The following is a 19,600-nucleotide window of genomic DNA, read 5'->3' as shown; positions in this document are numbered from 1 at the left end:
ATTCCTTGAGCTAAAATCCGTGCTGGTACAACCTCTCTTTAGGAAAGCCTCTACCCATTGGCTGGAGTGGTCCACGATCACTAAACTGTAGCTTCTCCCCTGCTTTTTGGCCAGAGCTCCATGAAGTCCATCTGGTTGTTTTCCCAGAGCCCTCTGGATGTGGCTGGTTTGCCAACTGCACCTTTATGCCCTTACTGGGGTTATGCTGGGCACAAACGATGCAACAGTGACAAGATTTCTCAACATACCTGCCCATACCTGGCCACTACCATTCCTGCCAGAGAGTCTTGGTCATGCTGTTTCTTCCAAGATGCATTACACCATGATATAACTTCAGTAGTATCTGCCTAATAGTAGGGCCTCTGTGACTCCTACCTCCCCATGAGTCTGGCTTCCATCTGATCCCTCCCTTGCTCCCTCTCTCCTCTATTTCTCCTTCTCAAATAGTTTTTACAATACTGAACCTGCCTCTACCACTTCTACTGGAAGCTCATTCCACACAGCTACCACTCTCTGAGTAAAGAAATTCCCCTCCGTGCTACCCTTAAGCTTTTGCCCCCTAACTTTCAACTCATGTCCTCTTGTTTGAATCTCCCCTACTCTCAATGGAAAAAGCCTATCCACGTCAACTCTATCTATCCCCCTCATAATTTTAAATGCCTCTATGAAGTCCCCCCTCAACCTTCTACGCTCCAAAGAATAAAGACCTAACTTGTTCAACCTTTCCCTGTAACTTAGGTGCTGAAACCCAGGTAACATTCTAGTAAATCTCCTCTGTACTCTATTTTGTTGACATCTTTCCTATAATTCGATGACCGGAACTGTACACAATATTCCAAATTCGACCTTACCAATGCCTTGTACAATGTTAACATTACATCCCAACTCCTATACTCAATACTCTGATTTATAAAGGCCAGCATACCAAAAGCTTTCTTCACCACCCTATCCACATGAGATTCCACCTTCAGGGAACTATGCACCATTATTCCTAGATCACTCTGTTCTACTGCATTCTTCAATGCCCTACCATTTACCAAGTATGTCCTATTTGGATTATTCCTACCAAAATGTAGCACCTCACACTTATCAGCATTAAACTCCATCTGCCATCATTCAGCCCACTCTTTTAACTGGCCTAAATCTCTCTGCAAGCTTTGAAAACCTACTTCATTAGGTACCTACCTTAGTATCATCTGCATACTTACTAATCCAATTTACCACCCCATCATCCAGATCATTAATGTATATGACAAACAATAGTGGACCCAGTACAGATCCCTGAGGCACACTACTAGTCACCGGCCTCCAACCTGACAAACAGTTATCCATCACTATTCTCTGACATCTCCCATCCAGCCACTGTTGAATCCATTTTACTACTTCAATATTAATACCTAACAATTGAACCTTCCTAACCAACCTTCCGTACGGAACCTTGTCAAAGGCCTTACTGAAGTCCATATAGACAACATCCACTGCTTTACCCTCGTCAACTTACCTCGTAACCTCTTCAAAAAATTCATAAGATTTGTCAAACATGACCTTCCACGCACAAATCCATGCTGACTGTTCCTAATCAGACCCTGTCTATCCAGATAATTATATATACCATCTCTAAGAATACTTTCCATTAACTTACCCATCACTGACGTCAAACTGACAGGCCTATAATTGCTAGGTTTGCTCTTAGAACCCTTTTTAAACAATGGAACTGCATGAGCAATATGCCAATCCTTCGGCACCATCCCCGTTTCTAATGACATTTGAAGTATTTCTGTCAGAGCCTCTGCTATTTCTACACTAACTTCCCTCAAGGTCCTAGGGAATATCCTGTCAGGATCTGAAGATTTATCCACTTTTATATTCCTTAAAAGTGCCAGTACTTCCCCCTCTTTAATTGTCAGTTTTCATAACTTCCCTACTTGTTTCCCTTACCTTACACAATTCAATATCCTTCTCCTTAGTGAATTACGAAGAAAAGAAATTGTTCAAAATCTCCCCCATCTCTTTCAGCTCCACACATAGCTGTCCACTCTGATTCTCTAAGGGACCAATTTTATCCCTCACGTACTTCTCAGGTATTTAACCAAAATGTGTACGACGAGGTGCATCCATTGAATTTCGATAATTTCTTCTCACTTAGTCCAAAATTATTCATTGCCACACTCAACTCTAATTGAGGGCAGTTTGGCTGGAACGTTCTGTGGGGAGAAGGACTTGTGGATGGTGGTGCTGAGTCTGAGTGGCTGGCTGGGGTGATTGAGACTCTGAGCCTGTTTCTATACGTGCCATTCTGACAGACTGGGCAAAACTGCTCCTGTTTGTGGGTCTCTGAGGAGCTGCACTTTGTGCAGATTTAGATACTGGAGGTCTCCCAAATTTTCCACATCTCACACAAGGAGCACACCACTACGTTCAGATCCATTCTCAACACAGCAGCCATGTACTAACAGAGAAAAAAATAGAAACTGTCTGTAACAAGAGGAAATCTGCAGATGCTGGAAATCCAAGCAACACACACAAAATGCTGAAGGAATTCAGCAGGTCAGACAGCATCAATGGGAAAAAGTACAGTCAAGGTTTCGGGCTGAGACCCTTTTGTAGGATGACTTAGTTACTTACTTAAAACCTCCGCATGTGCTTGTCCAAATCTGTTCTCACTCTAGCCTATTGAGCCAAAGCCAGACCACTCTAAAATGGCCGCTTAGCTAACAGCTTCTTTTTATTTATTGGCCCCATGTTGACTGCTACCTGCAGAAAAAAAAGCCGAAGAGTATCAAAGCTCTTTTGAACCTCATGCTGCATCACCAACATATGACCTCCCACTCTGATTGTCACCCACTTGTACATAGATATGATAATTACACAAGAATTATTGAGTGCCTATACCTGTGACCATGTTTGATATGCTAAGTGATAACATCCGTCTGGTCTGCCAGTTGAACTCAAGTCATAATGATGCAAATAATTTAGCCATGTTGTCAGGTTTGATGCAAGCCAATTAACACAACTCCATTTTCTTAATGTTTGGCTCTTGCATATGCAATTTCTTTGTCTGTGGAGCAGTCTGTGCTTTTCACTTCAATTTATTGCTTGCAATTTACAGGGGAAAAAACTGAAGGCTAAAAGCAAGCTTCCTGAACTTATTTACATTTACAATAAGAACTAGAGCTTGGTTCTTGTTTGAATTAATATGTGCTACATGCACATAACTCCAGAATATTCCCTAACATACCCTCTTCTTGGCCCCTGGACAGAAATCTGTACCAGGAAGGCCAAACTTAAAGGAGGATCTAATTAAACAAGATAAGGAAAAATGCCCCTGACATCCAATCCCTTCCCTATGTGTACCTACATCTACACTATGTAACATCCCTAACTGACTATCTACAAGTCTGTGCAGAGATGGCAATCAAACATTCCAGAAATTTGATCACATCCACTTCTCCCCTTTAATCTCTGATAGCTGAAACTATCAGTAGTGACTGTCAGGCATTACTCTGCGGGCAGGGTGACAGCAAGCTCTCTTTGTTTTAGGTTCACAGACAACAGTTCACATTCCATGCCATGACAGAAGATTAATAGGAATTATAATATAGAAGGTGGATCTAAAATCAATAACCATAGTCTAATATAGGTGCCTTTAGTGGCCAGATGCTGCAGAAATGAATGTAGGGCCAGGGTGATAGCATATGTTCTAGTGGTAGGTGAATTGTAGTGAGTTGAGGTTTTCTGGGAGGCTGGAGTAAATGGCCAGCTTCCTAAAACACCTTACGATAGTGGGCATCAGAGCCACTGAGGCACAATACCCTGTTTTCCTTAGGTACTGGAACGATAGCGGACTTCGTAAAGCAGTCAATAACCTCAGACTGAAGTGGTTCAGATTCATTCACATGTATATCGAAACTTACAGTGAAATGTGTTGTTTGCATTAACAACCAGTACACCCTAAGGCTGAGCTGAAGGCAGCCCATTAGTGTTTCAACACATTCTGCATGAACATAGCACATCCACGATGTTCCACAAAGCAACACAAGCGACAACAACAGCAGAACACCAGTAAAATATTTTATTTGTAAATATGTATGCAAATACCCCCACCAGCTGACCTGCATAGGACCTAAGGGCACAGCCAGGGACGCTATCCTGACCAGTTGCTTTCCATAGGTTTACCCTCTAGATGACAGATTTTATGGCCGCATGGTGACTGTGGCTACACACTGGAGGCTCTCGGGGGAGTGGTGACATTCCATTCGTCTTCTGCTCAAAATGAGCACAAAATGCACTAAGCTTGTCAGAAAGGGATGAGCTATTGTTATTGATGCTGTCTGACTTCATTTTGTTTCCCATAATTGCATGCAAGTTCTGCCACAACCGAGGGCTGTGTTTGGGACTTTATTTTGGACTGGTATCATCTCTTGGCATCCCTGAAAGCTTTCTAATGATTGTACCTTGATTTCTTGTAAAGGTCAGAGTCAGCTGATTTGAATACCCCAACCCTGAACCTCAGTAGGAAGTGTTATCTCCCAGCTTGTCCATGATTTGTAATTTGGAAACATACAGATTGTCCTCATTGGTGCACAGTCCTGATCACAATTGCTGATAAAGTGGAGGCATGCTCATCTAGGCTGACTGCTGTCTTTGAACATGGACCATTTTACCGACTCAAAACATTTCCATAGAAACACATCTGTTTTGTCAGACCAGCTCAGTATGACTTTCTACACTGGATCTTTACATTTCAGATTCTACTTGTGTGCAGGAAGGATGTATTCTGATTTACCAAAACGTGAGCAGGGCTGGATTGGTGAGCATCCTTGATTGCTGTGGTCAAGGGTGTTTGGTCTCCTGGTGGGACAAGAGACATGCTGGTAATATTTTGGTAACATGCTCTTGAAGTTGGCCTGGTTGAAGTCACTGACAATGATCAAAAGGGCCTTGGGGTATCTTGTTCAAAGCTGTTGACCACAGAGTATAGTTCATTGTGTACAGACTTCAAACCTGCCTGAGGTAAAGTGTGGACTGCTGTCAAGACAGCAGAACTAAACTCCTGTGCTAGGTATAATAATAATAATAATAATAATAATAATAATAATAATAACTTATTTATAGAGCACTTTTCATACAAATAATGAAGCTCAAAGTGTTTTACAATGGGATAAAGTGCAAATATAAAAATAAAAGACAAAATTAGATTAATTAAAAACAAGTTTAAATAAATAAGTTTTGAGCTGGTTTTTAAGAGTGTCATCTGAGTCTGCATCCTTTATGGTTTTAGATATTGAGCTCCAGATTAGGAGCAAGGGTTCAAAACTGCTGACCTGCCAATTTTCTTTCGAGGGGGATTGTTTAAATTTAAGAGACTGCCAGAAGAAGACCTCAGAGCTCAAGCAAGGTTATAAAACACGAGTGATTCTGTAATGTACTCCTGTCCCAGACCATTGAGAGCTTTTAAAAGAGTAAGAGAACTTTAAAATCAATTCTAAATGATACAGGAAGCCAATGCAGAGTAGCTAGGATGGGTGTGATATGTTTTCTCAACCTGATTTTAGTTAGAAGTCTAGCAGTGACATTCTGAATGAATTCAAGTTTGTCAATAGATTGCTTTAGAAGGCTGGTAAAAAGTGCATTGCAGTAATCTAGTGTATTCAATAAAAAGGCAGGAATTAGTTTTTCAGCATTATTACATGATAGAAATGGACGTACCTTTGCAAAATTTCTGAAGTGTAGAAATGCTGCTCTGGTCACTTGTTTTATGTGGGATTTAAAATTCAAATCTTGGATAACACCCAGACTTATTACTTCTGATTTTACAAGGGGAGCCAAGTTCCCAAGTTTATCTCTTTTGGCTTTGGGACCCACAAGTATTTCAGTTTTATCTCCATTTAGTTGTAGGAAATTATTGCTCATCATCTTCTTTTTTGCAGCTGTATCAGGAGTCGGAGAAGATAGGGTGTTATCATTATCAAGCTCAGCCGAGATATACAGTTGTATGTCATCTGCATAATTGTGGAAATCAAATTCATGCTCTCTAATGATGTCTCCTAAGGGAAACATGTATTAGAAGAGTAATGGACAAGGAAGCTTCCCTGAGCAACAGCAAAAGATACTTGTTATCTCTTAGAAAAATGGTCTTGAAGACAGACAAGTTTTCTCTCTAAGATATATGAGTGGATCCAATTAAAGGTGCTATGATGTGTGACACTTTACTGCTGGATATTTCAGATTGGGAGAGCAGAACCATCACATCTGAGCACCATGAGGTGTTGATTAGTAAGCAGACCCTTCTGCCTTTAACTTTGCCTGAGAACCTCATACACTCCATCTTGTGAATTGAGAGTCCTCAGGCTGTCTGGCACAGACAGGTGAAGAAGCGGTAAGATCATTTCGGAGAGACAGAACACCCAGCAATCCCTCAGTTCTCTTTGGTTAGTCAGTCTTGCTCTTAGTTCATCAAATTTGCTGTTATTTATTGATTACAGCTCAGCATTCAATGCAACCATACCCTCAATTCTAATCATCAAGTTCCAAAACCTTTATGCACTACTTCCCTCTGCAACAGAATCCTAGACTTCCTCTCTGGGAGACCACAGCCTGGAAGGAAATAACATCTCCTTATCACTGACAATTAATACCGGCACACCTCAACAATGCATGCTTAGTCCATGGCTCTACTCTTTCTGCACCCACCGATTAGATACAACTCAAATGCCATCTATAAACCTACCGATGACACAACTGTCGACAGAATTTCACATGGTGTTGAGGTGGTCTACAAGACTGAGATTGTTCAGCTGGTTGAATGGTGTTGGTGCAACAACCTTGCACTCAACATCAGTAAGTCCAAGGATTTGATTGTGGACTTCAGGAAGGGAAAGTCAAAGGGACACATACCATTTCTCATTGAGAGATCAGCAGTGGAAAGAGTAAGCAGTTTTAAGTTCCTGGGTGTCAACATCTCTGAAGATTTATCCTGGGCCCAACATATTGATGCAATTACAAAGAAGGCACGACAGCATCTGTATTTCATTAAGGGTTAAAGAAGACTTGATATGTCACAAACCCACTTGCAAATTTCTACAGATGTCTTGTGGAGAGCATGCTAACTGGTTGCATCACCATCTGGTATAGCGGGTCCACTGCACAGGATCAGAAAAGGCTGCAGAAATCTGTAAACACCGCCAGTTCCATCAAAGGCAACATCTTCCACAGCATCAAGGATACCTTCTAAAAGGCAGCATCTGTCATTAAGGACCCCCATCACCCAGGACATGCCCTCTCCTTATTTCTATCATCAAGGAGGAGGCACAGGAGCCTGAAGATGCACACTCAGTGTTTCCGGAATAGCTTCTTTTCCTCCACCATCGAAATTCTAAATGGACAATGAACACCACCTCACTATTTTCCTCTCTTTTTGCACTACATATTTAATTTAACTTTTTTATATATACTTATTGTAATCTGTAGTTTTTTTTATTAGGTATTGCAATGTACTGCTGCTACAAAACAACAAATTTCACAACATATGTCAGTGATATCAAACCTGATTCTCAGTGACCTGGATGTTAGCTGGGGAGGGTGGGAATTGAAACCTTGCTGTTTCAGCCTCGCCTACAGCCCAGCCCTCTTACTACTCTGCCAAGGTAAGTGGTGGCATCTGGTCTGTTCTGGAATGAGGCCAACTGGACAGTAACTTAAGTGACAGGTTAAGGATAGACTTGGAAGCCCTGCAGTGGATTCATCTGGACAAGAGGGTCAGTGATTTCTTCTGCAGCACACAAGACTGATTGAGGAACTCAGCAGGTCAGGCAGTATCTTCATAGGTGCTCTCCTGCCCTCCCCCCACTTTCATTGTTCCCACCTACTAAACTAATAAAATTGTTCATCAATAAAATTGATGTGGAGAGGATGATTCCTATGATGGGAGAGGCTAAGACCAGAGGACACTGCCTCAGAACAGAGGGTTGTCTTTTTAGAATGGATATGAGGAGGAATTTCTTTAGCCAGAGAGTGGTGAATCTTTGCCGCACTCAGCTGTGGACTCCAAGTCTGTATGTATATTTAAGGCAGTAGTTGATAGAATCTTGATTGGTCAGGGCATGGGATGATACGGGGAGAAGGCAGGAGATTGGAGTTGAGCAGAATAATAGATCAGCCATGATGAAATGGCAGAGCAGCTTTGATGGGCCAAATAGCCTAATTCTACTCTTACGTTCAAAGAATCTGAAACTAGCAACAACCAGTGATCTTTTCCAGTGTTACTTGGGAACCAGCTGGGAGTCCAGAAAAACCTGCAGGTGCATGATCCAAATCTTTGCTTTTCCTACTTCATGTTTGATGAATGGAAGCGATCTAAAGGCAGAATGATTGATAGCCAGTGCTAGCAGAAGTTACAGAAGTTTTTTCACTCAGATGTTCTTCTTGAATTCTTTAAACTCCTCTATACCTGCACATCCAAATCAGTTAGGATACTCTTCCATAACTACCAATCCGAGTTTTTAAAAATCAATTCTAAGATCTCTTTATGCAATCTATCACACTTCCACTTTGATAATGTTCCTATGAAATGTTTGGGCAAACATTATTGTTAAAGACACAATTTTAATGCAAGTTTGTGTTACTGTAACAATTCTGAGTGTGGAATATTCTGAAATTTTTAACAATCACAGTAACTCTAACTCCATAGTTTACTACACTTCAGTTACCAGATCTTTTGTTCAGTTCTGTGATTAAATTTAATCATTTTCTTTTTCCAATTTGCTTTAAATTATTAAACAGCTTAAGGAAATAAGTTGCCCAAGTGATGATTGTCCTTTGAGTGTATAAGAGGAGAAGTTTATCTTTGCCTTGTTAGCTGCAGAATAGGGTTTTCTCTGGTCACATCACAGGGCAGAATCAATGGAAACAAGACACAGCTCTCACAGAGCGGCTATAGGGAGGTCCAATTGAACTTGCTAAGACAGACTAATCGCCAAAGGTGACCTGGGACTCAGAATGACTGGTGTTTACAGGATTCCCTTTGACAGCAGAGCAGTGTATATCGGCTAGACGGGACACATGGTGGAAACCCGCATCGTGGAGCACAGGAGGTGTGTCCATTTGGGTTACAAGGGGTTTAGTTGGGGTGGAGTTCGTTAGGTGTGTTCAGGAAGGTTTCCTGGTGCAATTATGTGGATAAGCCAGCTAGAGGAGAGGCTGTACTTGATCTGGTATTGGGAAATGAACCTGGTCAGGTGTCAAATCTCTCGACGGGAGAGCATTTTGGAGGTAGTGATCACAACTCTGCCTCCTTTACCATAGCGCTGGAGAGGGATAGGAGCAGACAATTTGGGACAACATTTAATTGGGGTAGGGGGAAATAAGATGTTATCAGGCAGGAACTTGGGAACATAAATTGGGAGTAGATGTTCTCAGGAAAATGCATGGCAGAAATGTGGCAAACGTTCAGGGAACATTTGCATGGCATTCTGCGTAGGTATGTTCCATTGAGGCAGGGAAAGGGTGGTAGAGCAAAAGAACCATGGTGTACAAAGGATGTAGAAGCTTATGAAAGGTTTAAAAAAACTAGGTACTGTTAGGGCTCTAGAAAATTACAAGGGTGTCAGGAAAGAGCTCAGGAATGAAATTAGGAGAGCTAGAAGGGGCCATGATCAGCAAGATTAAGGAAAACCCCAAGGCATTCTGCAAGTATGTAAAGAGCAGGAGGATGAGCCGTGTAAGAATAGACCAATCAGGAGTGAGAGTGGAAACATGTGTGGAGCCGGAGGAGGAAGCGGTGGTACTTAATGAATAGTTTGCTTCAGTACATACCAGTGAAAAGGACCTTGGCAGTTGTGGGGATGACTTACAGTGGACTGAAATGCTTGAGTGTATAAACATTATGAAAGAGGATGTGCTGGAGTTTTTGAAAAGTATTAAGTTAGATAAGTTGCTGGGACAGGATGAGGTATACCCCATGTCATGGTCCGGTCCGTGAAGTCTGCGTTCCGGTTCACAGTCTGGTCTGTGGACTCTGGACTCTGGATCTTCAGGCTGTCCCTTGTTTCAGTTGGGCTTAATCATAGGCACCTGATTCTCATCTTGGGGGCTGGGAATATAAGTGGCCCTGGGTTCGAGTGCAGGTGCTGGTTTGTCTTGTCAGTATCCTGTCCTTGCCTCTGTGGGGTAAGCCAGGCTGTCTTTGCTGTTACCCTGAGGCTGGACTGTTCAATTCCCCTTCTTTCTGTAGCCCTTTGCCTGGAGCCCTGCCTGCGTCTTCGCCTATTTTTGCTGTTAAGTTCTACTGCCGGAGCAAGACGGGAGCCTTGCTGTGTCCGGATAAGGAACTGTCTCTTTGTGTCCAAGCCTTTGCTAGGTAGGTCCGGCTGTTTGCTTTCAGCTTCCTGGCCCTATGTCCTGTTCCCAAGGAGGGGTCCTGGCTCTGTGTTCTATGTTCCTGTCTCCCAGGACTAAGGCTCAGTGTTCCAGTCTCCCTCATCCAATTTTAAGCTTCATGTTCTCATCCAGCCCAGGAGTCCCTAGTGCAGCCCTGGAGTCCCGCGTCCTGCCCCCACATCCAGTCCTGTTGCCTTGCCATATCTTCTCCTTGCCTAGATGCGGAGTCCGAGCCTGAGTCAAGACCCAGTTTCTTGGTTCCTGTCCAGTCTCTGGCTCGGAGTCCTTGTCCAGGTTCCAATTTCCTTGTTCCAATTTCCTTGTCCAGGTCCTGCTTTCCCAGTCAAGTCCTAGCCCAGGCTCTTTTTCCTAGTCTCGTCCAGGGCCTGTGACTTGTCCAGCGTCATTTCTTCCCCACTTCCCTTGCTTTCTTGATACACCTAGTCCTGTTCCTAGTACTTCAGTGTCTGTGTCTTGTCTTTGGTCTGCTCTCAACACCCACCTTATTACAGAATGAACCAGCCATACATGGACCCAGCAATGCCATTTAACTCTTGTCATCCTGATTGAATACCTCCCCTACCCACCCGCCCAAGTCATCTTTAGACCTGGAGAGCCTGTACGGTTGCCTGGAGTCTCCCATTAGTGGGGGGGGGGGGGGGTGGTACTATCATGGTCTGGTCCGTGAAGTCTGCGTCCCAGTTCACGGTCTGGTCTGTGGACTCCAGTCTCCAGGTCTTCCGGCTGTCTCTTGTTTCAGTTGGGCTTAATCATAGGTACCTGATGCTCTTCTTGGGGCTGGGAATATAAGTGGCCCTGGGGTCAAGTGTAGGTGCTGGTTTGTCTTGTCAGTATCCTGTCCTCACTTCTGTGGGTTAATCAGGCCGTCCTTGCCATTTCCCTGCGGTTGGATCTGTCCCTTCCTGTCCTTGCCTCCGTTGGGTAAGCCAGGGAGTCTTTGCTGTTACCCTAAGGCTCGACTGTTCCCTTCCCTTCCCTTCCCCTTCTTTCTATAGCCCTTTGCCTGGAGCCCTGCCTGTATCTTCACCTATTCTCGCCATCAAGTTCCAGCGCTGGAGCAAGACGGGAGCCTTGCTGTGTCTAGATAAGGAACCATCTTTCATTGTTTGGAACTGTCTCTTTGTGTCCACGCCTTTGCTAGGTAGGTTCGGCTGTTTTCCGCTACCTAGTGTTGGGAACTGTCTCGTTGTGTTCAGCTTTTTGTGTATGAGTCCCGGCCCTACATCCTGTTCCCAAGGAGGGGTCCCGGCTCTGTGTTCTGTGTATAAGTCCCAGCCCTACGTCCTGTCTCCCAAGACCAAGGCTCTGTGTTCTGCGTTCCTGTCTTCCAAGACCAAGGCTTTGTATTCCAGTCTCCCTCATCCACAGAGTTTGAACTTCATGTCCTCATCCAGTCCTGGAGTCCTGCATCCTGCCCCCACATCCAGTCCTGTTGCCTTGCCATGTTTTGTCCTCGCCTGGTTCTGGAGTCCGAGCCTGTGTCAAGACCCAGGTTCCGGGTCCCTGTCCAGTCTCTGGCTCGGAGCCCTTGTCCAGGTTCCAAGTTCCTTGTCCAGGTCCCGCTTTCCCAGTCTAGTCCTAGCCCAGGCCCTGTCTCCTAGTCTCGTCCAGGGCCTGCGTCTTGTCCAGCATCGTTTCTTCCCCACTTCCCTTGCTTTCTTGACTCACCTAGACCTGTCCCTAGTACTTCAATGTCTGTGTCTTGCATTTGGGTCTGCTCTCAACGCTCACCTTATGACACCTTAGGCTACTGTGGGATAGTCAGCATGGCTTTGTCATGCCTTACGAACCTGATTTGAATTTTTTAAGGAGGTAACAAAACACATTGATGAAGGTAGAGCAGTGGACGTAGTTTATACGGATTTCAGTAAGGCATTTGATAAGGTTCCCCATGCATAGTATAATGAGGCATAGTATCCAATGAGACTTTGCTTTGTGGATCCAGAATTGGTCTGCCCACAGAAGGCAAAGGGTGGTTGTAGATGATTCTGTTTGGAGGGTGGTGACCCGTGGTGTTCCGCAGGGATCTGTTCTGGGACTTCTCCTCTTTGTGATTTTTATAAATGAACTGGATGAGGAAGTAGAAGGATGGTTTAGTAAGATTGCTGGTGACACAAAAGTTGGGGGTGTTGTCGATAGTCTGGAGGGTTGTCAGAGGCTACAGTGGGACATCGATAGGATGCAGAACTGGGCTGAGAAGTGGCAGATGGAGTTCAACCCAAATAAGCGTGAAGCGGTTCATTTTGGTAGGTCAAGTTTGAAGACAGAATATAATATTAATGGTAAGAATCTTGGCAGTGTGGAAGATCAGCAAGATCTTGGGGTCCATGTCCATAGGACTCAAAGCTGCTGCGCAGGTTGACAGTGTCGTTAAGAAGGTGTATGGTGTGTTGGCCTTCAGCAACCATGAAATTGAGTTCAAGAGCTGTGAAGTAATGTTACAGCTTTATAAGTCCTTAGTTAGACCCCACTTTGAGTACTGTGTTCAGTTCTGGTCACTTCATTACAGGAAGGATGTGGATGCTATAGAGAGAGTGCAGAGGAGATTTACAAGGACGTTGCCTGGATTGGGGAGCATGCCTTATGAGAATAGGTTGAGTGAACTCAGCCTTTTCTCCTTGGAGCGACGGAGGATGAGAGGTGACCTGATAGAGGTGTATAAGATGAGAGGCATTGATCGTGTGGATAGCCAGAGGCTTTTTTCCTAGGGCTGAAATGACTAACACAAGGGGGCAAGTTTTAAGGTGCTTGGAAGTAGGTACAAGGGGGATGTCAGGTGGAGGTTTCTCACACAGAGCGGTGGGTGTGTGGAATGCACTGCCAGCAAAGATGGTAGAGATAGATACAATAGGGTCTTTTAAGAGAATTTTAGATAGGTACATGGAGCTTAGAAAAATAGAGCGCTATGCAGTAGGGAAATCCTAGGCAGCTTCTAGAGTAGGTTACATGGTCGACACAGCATTGTGGGCTGAAGGGCCTGTAATGTGCTGTAGCTTTTCTATCTTCTATGTTCTATTACCTGGAGAAATCGGTGGTAGCAGAACATTGCATTCTCAACGGCTACAGGATTGACTTTGATGGCACAAAACTCTGCAGCACTAATGGCTTTTGGGACCATCTGGCGAAGGAAGCTATTGAAATAAAATCAGAAGAAAAGGTGAAGGTCTCACTCTAAGTAAGAACTGGAACTGTTAATAATGAGAATTACATCCTGGAAAATGAGTGCCCTAATGATGGATGCTACCTTCTTGAGGTACCACCTCTTGAAGATGTCCTCAAAAGTGGGGATGGTTGTGCCCATTACGGAGACGGCTGAGTCTACAATGCAGCAGCCTCTTCAATCCTGTGCACTGGGGCCTTCATACCCACCTGTGATACATCCAATCAGAATGCTCATCACGGTACATCAACATCATTATAATATGCTGTGTCGTATGACGTTAGACAATCATGATCTCATCACAGTGATTGTTCATGGCAAATTTTGCTTTCCAAAGGTTCAAAGATCCAATTTAATGTCAGAAATGTTTACAATATACATTCTGAAATGTTTTTTCTTTGCAAACATCCATGAAAACAGAGAACTGCCCCAAAGAATGAATGACAGATAAATGTAAGAACCCCAAAGTACCCCCCAGCTCCTCCCTCCTGCGCATAAGTGGCAGCAAGCAACCATCCCCCCTCCCCCCACCAGCAAAAATGAAAGCATTGGTACCATCACCGAGCACTCAAGCGTGAGCAAAGCAATAGCAAAGACATAGACTTGCAGTTACCCCAAAGACTTCGCGTTTCACCCAGCATTCGACATCCCACAGGTTCTCTTTCTCCCTAATAAGGGAGAGACAGGTGTCCCCATTTTCCCAGCGAGCAGGGAGACATAACAAACAACTCACTGGTTTATGATGTTAAAAGTCCGTTACGTTGATTTTTTTTTAGCTCTGTGCCTGAAGATCGCAAAGATCCCAGGTCTCCAGGCAGACAGGAGATATCCCAACTCCCCCGATGATACAAGGGTCTCCTGTCATGACACTGACCCTCGATCTGCCCGTGTCCAGAGCCCTGAGATCTTAGGCTTCTGAATTTGAACTGGACTCTTCAAAGATGCAAGGAAAGGAGTCACTGTTTAGTGCCATCTTAACTTCACTCCACCTCCAGAATTTTCTTCTGGGCAGTGCCTTTACAAGATGGCTGTTCCCAGCCATCATCTATACTCTTCAGAATTTTACTGCCTGGCATCAGTGGCCAGATAACCAGGACTTGTGATATGCACCAGCTACTCATACGGCCATCCACCACCTGCTCTCATGACTTCATGTGACCTTGATCAGGGGGCTAAGTAGGTGCTACACCTTGCCCAAGAGTGATCTTCAGGTTAGTCGAGGGAAAGAGCACCTTATACCTCCTTAGGGAGAAACTTGCCTCCACCCCACAGTCTGTGGTTCATCAGCAGAAATTTGCTAGAGTCTTTGGTGACATACCAAATCATAAACTCCTAACAATGTAGAGCCACAGATGTGCTTTCTTCCTCTGAGATATTGACACCCAGGAATGAAAGCTGCTCACCCTTTCCACTGCTGACCCCACAATGTGTCTTCTCCTGTCTTCCTCTTGCTGAAACCCACAAGCAGTCCTTTGGTCTTGCTGACACTTACTGTGTGGTCGTTGTGACACCACTTAACTAGCCGAAATATCTCACTCCTATACGCCTCCTCGTCTCCATCTGAGATTCTGTCAACAGTGGTGTCATTGGCCAATTTATAGATGGCATTTGAGTTGTGCCTAGCCACACAGTCATGAGTGTAGAGAGAGTAGAGCAGTGGGCTAAGCATGCTGATGCACAAAGATGCATCAGTGTTGGCTGACAACGAGCAGGACATATTATTACCCAGCAGCACTGAGTCTCCCAACAAAGAAGCTGAGGATTTAGTTGCAGAGGGAGGTACAGAAGCCCAGGATTTGGAGGTTGGCGATTAATACTGAGGGAGCAATGGTATTAAATACCGAGCTGTAATCGATAAATAGCAGACTGGCATATGCTTTGCTGGTGTGTAGATGCTCTAATGTAGAGTAGAGAGTTCATGAGATTGTGTCTGCTGTTGACCTGTTGTGGTGGAATGGATTATTGAGATCAATCGACAAGAGCCAGCTGGCATTATCCATAAAATGGACCAAGTAAAATGAAGCAGAACAATACATTTATGGCACAGATAAGACCATAAGAGTTGGGAGTCATTTGGCCCATTGTGTTTTCTCTGCTATTTTATTCCCATGGCTGATCCATCACCACTCTCAACGCCATCCTTCTGCCTTCTCCCTGTAACCCTTGATGGACTGGCTAACAAAGAACCTGTCAATCTCCACTTTAAATATACCCAATGGTTTGGCCTCCCCAGTTGTCTGTACCAATGAATTCCACAGATTCACCATCTACTGGCTGAAGAAATTCCTCATTATCTTATTCTAAAGGGATTTCATGTTATTCTGAGGCTGTGCCTTCTGGTTCTAGACTCCTCCACAGAAGTATCCTCTCAATGTTCACTCTATCTAGGCCTTTCAAAATTCAGTAAGAATAAGAATTCCCTTATTCTTCTAAACTCCAGCGAGTACAGCCATAAGCAAAGTTCTAAGTAAATTTACTATCAAAGTACATACTCCATGTCACCACATGTCTACTACTCTCAGATTCACTTTCTCACGGGCATTCACAGTAGATACAAAGGAACACCGTAAAATCAATGGAAAACTGACTCGACAAAGACAGACAAACAGCCATTTAGCTCCTATGTCTTATGTTTCTATCTGTGCCATAAATGCAAAAGACAATTAATTGTGCAAATACCAAAATAATAGTAATAAATAAATAAGCAATAAATATTGAGAACATGAGTTGTAGAGTCAATAAAAGCGAGTCTATAGACCGTGGACTCCTCATATATTAACTCTTATACTGCTCTGATCATTCTCGTGTGTCTCCTTTGGACCTTTCCAGTGCCATATAATCCTTTCTTAGATAAGCGGTCCAAATCAATCCACAATTAAATGCTGGGGATTTAAAACTTACAAAGAAGAAAATAGAAGCAACATTCATCTGTAAGTTTCCTTTTCAAAAGAATGCCAAGTTCAGATGCACAAAATAAGCTGTTGTTGGTGATTATTCACTCTTCAATGGACAGTTTTATTTACATGGTCGTAACCGAATTTCACCAAGTTGCTATTCAGCTCATAAGGCCTCTCATCCAAGCCATACTCTCCACTTTCTGTTCACCCAGTGACTGCAGCATGAGTGCGCCTCTTTCAAATGCTTTGCAAGTTTATTTACTAACCTTTTGTTAAAATGCACCCTGTGGGTTTTTAGTGTGTCATTTCTGCCAATGCAGAGAATATGGCTGCTCTGCTTTTGCAGCTGAATCCACACGAAAGGAATTTCAGGAGCCACAGTTCTCCCCACCCCATCAGCTCACATTTCATACTTTAATGCAGAGCAATTCCACAAGAATAACTGTGCAATATGTGTGAAGTAGGATGCAGACAGAAGAGAGGAGGGCTCGAAAGACAGCCAGGCTACTGGTTCCTCATTACTTTATACCTGACTATCCTTAACATTTCTCAGCCTGGTTCAAGTGCGTGAACTCAACATTTGCTCTAGCGACAATGAGCATAATTATTTTTTCTATATATGAGCCCATCCTTCTTCTCAAAACCCACCCATAGAAAAAAACACCGGGCTCTGTGAAGTGACTTCTGACTGCTCTATGTTTAACAACTGACACACAAATGTCCATTTTCCCTGCATCGAGCTGAGAGGAGATAGTGACATGGCTGTCACAGAGAGATCTGCTCAACAGAAAATGATTGTCTGTGAAAGTCATGCATTTTTCATGGTACAATGGGAAATGAGAGAGAAAGGGTTTGATTGACAAGATGATAGCCACAGCAAACCTGTTGCACAAAGTGCATTGCAGCTTGAGGAGGGGGTCATGCAGAGTTCACTTCATGGTTGATTTAGACAACTGTGAAATGGTCTGATGTGAGGAATTGCTTTTATTATATTTTTACTCTCTCTCTGCCATGCTGTTCTTCAAGTATAAATAGTAGTCTGCATAAAATCGGCCCCAGATTTCAACTGCTTTGCAAAGGCAGAAAAAAAATGCTCTGGGATAGTGTGAATTAAAAATCTGGTCAGCAGCAGTCCATTAGAGCTAGAGGAACATTAGTGCGTGGTCCCAGGCATAGTTCTGCCTTTTAATACTTGAAGAAAAACACAACAAAAGCAATAACTAGCACTGTTCTGTCAAAATATACCAATGAGTTTGGAAGCATGATAATTCATTGGCAATAATTTTCCCACAGTCTCTGGGAAGAAAGATGACAGCCAGATTGTCTATGCTGGAAGCCCAGTGGTCAAGTTACTGGGCGAGAAAACAGAGTTCTGGATCAACGATCATGAGACATGTCCAAATCCCACATTGCAGCTGGGCGCTCAAATTTATGAACCATGATTGATTTAATCTGGATTTATTTTTAGATGCTGATTTCAGTAATGCTAACCACGAAACCATAAATCTAATCAGGTTCACTAATGTCCTTCAGGGAAAGAAATCTGTCAACCTTACCTGGTCTTGCCTTTATTTGACTCAAGACTCACTCTTAACTGGCTTTTTGTCCGGGAGCAGCTAGGGATAGACAATAAATACTGTCACTGCCTGTGATATCCATAAACTTGAAGAACTATATAAAAAAATAACAGAAGCTCATAAAAATTTGCAAAGGCTGGAAATCTAAAGCAATACACACACAAAATGCTGGAAGAACTAAGCAAGTCTGGCAGCATCAATAGAAATGAAAAAACAATTCCTCCCCAAATTGTGACAGGATTTTGAATTGGAATGCAATCATTATCAGTTCTGAAGAAGAGTATTAGCTTGAAACGTTGACTGTTTATTTGTTTCCATAGATGCTGCCTGACATCTTGAGCTTCTCCAGCATTTTGCATGAGCTGCTTAACATCAGAATCTGGAAAATGTGAAACAAGTTTAAATATAACCAGGATTTTCAAATTCAGAGTGATCACTCCCAAATTCCTCCCCGAACTGTGACAGGATTCTGAATCGGAATGCAGTCATTTTGCATCACATTTTAGACTCAAGGATGATGTGTTTGTTTTACAGAAATATGGCAAACTCTGACAGTAATGCATTCCATGTTAAGGATCTGATCCTTATTTTCAACTCCATCCAAATTGTTGCTTCACTTGATCTCTGTAACCCTGAAACCCTTCACTGATTTCTGTGGCCCATCAGATTTAGCTTTACTCATCTCCAAGTTTAATTGGTCAACCAGCGGTGGAAATTAACAGTATAGCTCCTACTTCAGAACAAAGCACTCTAGTTAAGTTATCAGAGTTGATTTAGTGTACTGCTATTTGAAAAGAAAGTTACATTTTCCATTTGATTATATTAATTATAGCAAAGAATGATCAGTTAGTGGCATTATGTAAAGCTCTAGGAAGGTGAATCATTGAACGTTACACTGTATATGTTTTTATTTCCGTTTTCTTATTGTTTTTTAGTGGTTTTGAGTATGTAGGGCTTTTATAAACTTTGTTCCTCATTCAAAGTATTTCAGAAGTTCCTTTTTGTCCAAGAAAACTCACCATATAATTAACAGCCAGTATTCAATCAAACATTTCTGACATTACCATAACTGAGTAAGCTGACCTCAGATATTCCATAATGGAATAACAACCTTTACCCTTTATGCAAAATGGAATCACATAATTTACATTTAAATGATGACCAAGCCTGTGGTTAGGACTACAGTCATAAAGCAATGGAAGAGCTGCAGGGCAATGCTCTGCTTATTTTCTCATTAAGGAGGGAAAGTCTTCTCATAAGTACCATAATTTATTGTCATGAGTGTTTAGCAGACCTTAAATGCTTGGAAGGAATTCAGGAGCAGTGAGAGGCCTGGTCTCACTGAAAATATCAAATGCCCTTTTAGCCTTCCATTGCAGTTTTCCTGTTGCCTGAGAGTGTGGTTAAATGAAAGAACCACATTTGCCCAAGGGTTCCAAACAGTTTAAGGATAAATTTAAAACTAGGCAGCAATTGCAATTGTTTTACCTCAATTTATAATTTCCTGGAGTAAATAATATAAGCGAGTGTGCAAGCCATTCTTTAATCTTCTAGATATACATTGCATT

Source organism: Hemitrygon akajei, chromosome 12, assembly GCF_048418815.1.
Source record: "Hemitrygon akajei chromosome 12, sHemAka1.3, whole genome shotgun sequence".
In the NCBI taxonomy this organism is placed as follows: domain Eukaryota; kingdom Metazoa; phylum Chordata; class Chondrichthyes; order Myliobatiformes; family Dasyatidae; genus Hemitrygon; species Hemitrygon akajei.
The sequence above is the reverse complement of the archived record's forward strand: the minus strand, read 5'-3'. Positions refer to the sequence as shown.